The sequence below is a fragment of the Dromiciops gliroides genome, chromosome 6 (assembly GCF_019393635.1).
Source record: "Dromiciops gliroides isolate mDroGli1 chromosome 6, mDroGli1.pri, whole genome shotgun sequence".
Lineage (NCBI taxonomy): Eukaryota > Metazoa > Chordata > Mammalia > Microbiotheria > Microbiotheriidae > Dromiciops > Dromiciops gliroides.
In genome coordinates, this window is record NC_057866.1 from 5,272,360 (window position 1) to 5,277,390 (window position 5,031).

Sequence of the window (5,031 nt, forward strand, 5' to 3'; positions counted from 1 at the left end):
TGGGAAATCCCTTAGGGAGGGATATATGTATATGTGTCAATCTTTTTCTAGGGGTTTAAATAAATTGTCTTATACTAAATTTTTTTTAAAAAGAATCTATGTATGTACCAGAAATTCAGTAATTTCAAAGTATGCATATGATGTGATGAGTATAAATAATATTTTGAGATATCTACAACAACTGTAATGAGACACAAAAATATCTGTGACTTCCATTGGTGACAAAGTCACAGGTACTGCTAATACCACTATAGTTTGTCTCATTCATTCATTCATTCATTCATTCATTCATTCATTCATTCATTCATTCATTCATTCATAATGGAAGGAAATGCTAAATTGTAGCCAGAAGTTAAAGAAAATAAAAATGTCATTTTCCCCCATATACATTCCCAGACCCCTTGAAATCTAACTAGGGGCCCCTAAAGGATTAGGCACTATGGGTTTTATCATCTCCATGTTAATGGGCAGATGTAGATGGCCAGGCTGAAGATTCTCAGAGAGGTGAAGTGCTTTGTCCCTGGGCCACATCCAGGAAGTGCCAGAGGTGGGATTTGAACCCTGTTCTCTAATGCTTCAAATGTAGGGGGCTTTCCCACAGCGCTGTCTGGCATCCCACTGCTTCTCATGTCTCCCAGTTCTTAGAGTGGGCAGCTTCCCCGGAACATGCTGTCTCTAAATATGGATGGATTCCTTTCATTGCTGCTGAGGGGGCCTGCGGGTTACTTCAGGGCAACCTAGGAAATATTTTTTAAGATTAAAATTTTTTTAAATTGGGAAATACTATTAGGTGAGTTCCCAGTGGCAGGCATCACACCTGGCCTTGGGAGTACAGATACAATAAAGTAATCAGGAAGACCTGGGTTCAAACTTATCTCAGACTTCTTGTCTGTGTAACCAGGGGCAGGTCACTTACAACTCTGAGCCTCCATTCCCTCATTAGTAAAATGAGGAGAGCATTACCTAGAGCACCTTGCTTCAGAGGGGTTATTTTGAGGCCCGAACAGCGCATGTATCTAAGTGCTTTGCCAGCATCCGTGGGAACAGTAGTTAGCAGTGGTTAGAACACAAGGCAAAGAAGAGAAGCTACGAGCTGGGGGGAGACGCCGAGAGAGGCGGCCTGGAGTTGCAGGGTAGCTTCGTGGAGTAGTCGCCATCTGAGTTGGCCTTTGACGGGAGGGAGCGATCTCAAAAGGCGAGGAAGAGGGAAGAAGACGATTTGGGGTGGAGGAGAGAAGGGATTGTGATTCCAGGGCGGTGGGGGGAAGGAGCGACAGATCGGGGAGAGCGGCCTTGCATGGTTTAGTGCGCTGGCCGTGCGGCGGACTGCAGAAGGCCGTTGTCTCCCCCCCCACGGCCCCCCAGATCTGCCTCCCGCTCACCCCTCTGGGCTCATGTCCTCCGGTCCCTTTCCTGCACTTACCCTTTCGGTCCAAATGCTGGGCTGACTATTCGGTGGGCATGGCCTTCCAGCCCCACTTTGGCGCGGGTCTGTCCTCTCAGGACCCCCAGCTCCCTCCGAGCACAGTCGGGCGTTCGCTTTCGACACAGGGTCCCCTCCCCCAAATGGCGAATTCGCGCATTCATAGAGCAACATAGGGTCTGCGAAGCGCTTTGCAAATATTCCCAGTTGATCTTCACAGCAGCCCTGCCGTTTTACAGGTGAGGAAAGGGAAGCTTAGAAAAAGGACTTGCCCAGGTTCACCTGGCTAGTCAGTGTCAGGCCAGATCAGAGCCCTCCTGACTCCAGGTCAGCACCACGGCGCCCCCTGGTGGCCCCAGTTGTTAGTGCGCTCTCCCTCTTGAAATTCCTTTGTATTTACTTTTCTGGGTGTATGCTTTCCAATAAACAAAGCTCGTTGAGGTCAGGGCTGTTTGTTTTGCTTTTGCCATTTTTTAGTTAGCACAGGGTCCTGAACCGAGAAGGTCCCTAATAAATACAGCGTGTTCCAAAAGCCTTAGCGCAGGTTTAAGCTTAAAACTAAGCTTTAGGAATGCCTTGCTTTAGTTGAATTGAAAGTAGAATCCCTCCACTAATCCACTGCTGGTGGAATTGTGAACTGATCCAACCATTCTGGAGAGCAATTTGGAACAATGGTCCGAAAGCTATCAAACTGTGCATATCCTTTGATCCAGCAATACCGTTGCTAGGTTTATATGACAAAGAGGTCCCCCAAAAGAGAGAAAGACCTATTTGTACAAAAATATTTATAGCAGTTCTTTTTGTGGTGGCTGAGTTGGAAATCAAAGGGATGCCCATCAATTGGAGAATGGCTAAACAAACTGTGGTATAGGATTGTGATGGAATATATTATTGTGCTCTAAGAAGTGATAAGCAGGATGATTTCAGAAAGGCCTGGGAAGACTTGTATGAACTGATGTATAGTGAAGAGAGCAGAACCAAGACAACCTTGTACACAGAGACAGCAATATTGTTGGATAAAGAACTGTGAATGACTTAACAATTCTCAGCAATACAATGATCCGAGACAATCCCAAAGTAATATGCATGCTATCTACCTCCAAAGTAAGAACTGATATATTTATGGAATATGGACTGAAGCATTCAAGTTTTCACTTTCTTTTATTCAAGTTTTCATATACAAAATGACTAATATGGTAATGTTTTACATAATCATACATGCATAAAAATCGGAACCCAAAACTATAAATAAAATGTTTATTAGTTAAAAAAAATGATAACAGAATCCCTTGGTGACTATGAATGCATTACTCCCAAATACTGAAGTTTCCAGGAAATCTTGGATGGGGTTAGAGTTGTCTTTTTTCCCCCTAGTCGTTAAGTTTTTGGAGGAATGTTTAAGAAATAGTGCATAATATCCCACAGTTCGAGTTTGGAAGAGAGAAAATCTGGCTTTGTTCAAGGTCATGTGCAACCATGAGGTTGTAACCTATTCCTTGCTATGTATTTTAGGAAACTGACTCGATGGTCCTGGGTCACTGTCAGCAGCATGTGTGTGCCATGCCAGGCTGGAGAGGATTTTGTGCTGAGAAATCAGTGCTTTGCTGAAAGCTAGGAGGGGACTTTCAAAAGTAACACCAGCCTACACACCCCAGTCCTCTGCAGCCTGTCAATGGCCTTGGTAGCAACCCTAGGGAATGAGCTCCCTGGAGCGCGGGTGGATTCTGGGAGTTCCTCGTGTTTGGCAGTTGTGATCCATAGGATTTATATGGATATGTCACTCTCCCATAGAGAGTGTGTCTCCCAGAGAGTACGTTTCTGTGGCTCCAAATGTATCTTACAGTTTTTTTGTTTTGTTTGTTTGAAAGGCAATGAGGGTTAAGTGACTTGCCCAGGGTCACACAGCTGGTAAGTGTCAAATGTCTGAGGCCGGATTTGAACTCAGGTCCTCCTGAATCCAGGGCCAGTGCTTTGCCACTGCGCCATCTAGCTGTCCCACCCTCCAAATGTATTTTTTTTTTAGTGAGGCAATTGGGGTTAAGTGACTTGCCCAGGGTCACACAGCTAGTAAGTGTCATGGGTCTGAGGCTGGATTTGAACTCAGGTCCTCCTGACTCCAGGGCCGGTGCTCTATCCATTGTGCCACCAAGCTGCCCCATCAAATGTATTTTAAAAATTTTTCTAAGAAATTGGGATAATGGCAAATAGACAAATAACAGGCAATTGAATGTAGCATTTGGGACGAAATCCCCGCGTGGCCCCCAAGTACTCTATGGATTAGCACCTACTCGAAATCAGAGTTCATGAGCTTCTACCAATAGATTTACTTTTACCAGTAAGTCAGAAAGCACATTAATTAAAGATAAAAAACCATTCAATGTCATAGCATAGCAAAGAAAATAAGAAGAGATCCTGCCATGCCCCATAGCTTCCCCCCCCTAAAGAGGGGAGATCTCATGGGAAGAATGTGTTTGACCCACAGAGTTTACATGTCCCTCCAGAGAGGGTTTCTTAAACTTTTTTGGGAGGTAATGGATTGTAAAGGAAAACAATCCTTTCCTCAATAATTCTCAGGAACTCAGCAGCAATGTGACAAAGGCTCTTTTATTTCCTTCTTGTGAGGAGGCAACCTAGTGTGCAGCTAGTGGGTGCAAAGAAAGGGGGCTCGAAGGCCCTGTTTTATATCCTAGTCCCTAACTCGAATGGACCTTCCCCTTTTTCATCATTGGTCTGATTACTCAAGGGTTACAATCTATGAGCAAAAACTAGTTTATCAGAATGCAGTATTCCCACTCCTCTTCCTCATATGGGTATAACTCAGGAGTGGACCTTATTCTTCCTTATATGGACACAACTCCAGAGCAGATGTTATTGAGACCAGGGCACCTTGAACCATGTGATTTTGTTAGTCAGAGGGGGAGGAGAGGATCTGAGACCTTTGTCCTGCAAACAGGTCAGGAGGAGTATGATTGACTGTTATATCCTCATTGAGAGGAGACAACTACCCATTTTCTCACATGGACCCCTTTGATAGCTTGGCAAAGGACCATTCTCAAAATAATGTTTTTAAATTCATAAAATAAAATATATAGGATTACTAAGGAAATCAATTATATTGAAATAATTATCCAAAAAAAGTTTTTTAAGTTTATGGACCCCAGATTAAAAGGATCAATGGTCAGGGTAACTCACATCTTTCATGATGGAGTTGTTGATATCATCTGGCAATAAGTGCTGGACTGTTGTATTAGGTATCATATATTTATACTTTTATCCCTACTTTCTCTCTTGGCCACGGTGGTCTCTGTCACCATCTGTGGGTTTTCAGCTCTGCCCCCAACTCAGAAGGTATAGTGATTACAAAGCTTCTTTCTGCTATAAACATTTTAGAACATATAGTTTCTTTTCCTTTTTCCCTAATCATCTTTGGAAATAGGCCTAGTAGTGGTATTGCTGGGTCAAAGAGTATATAGGCAGTTTAATAACTTTTTGGGAATAAATCCAGATTGCTCTCCAAAATGGTTGGATCAGTTTACAATTCCACCAACAATGAATGTGTCCCAATTTTTCCACATCCCCTCCAACATTTGTCACTTTCCCCTTCTGTC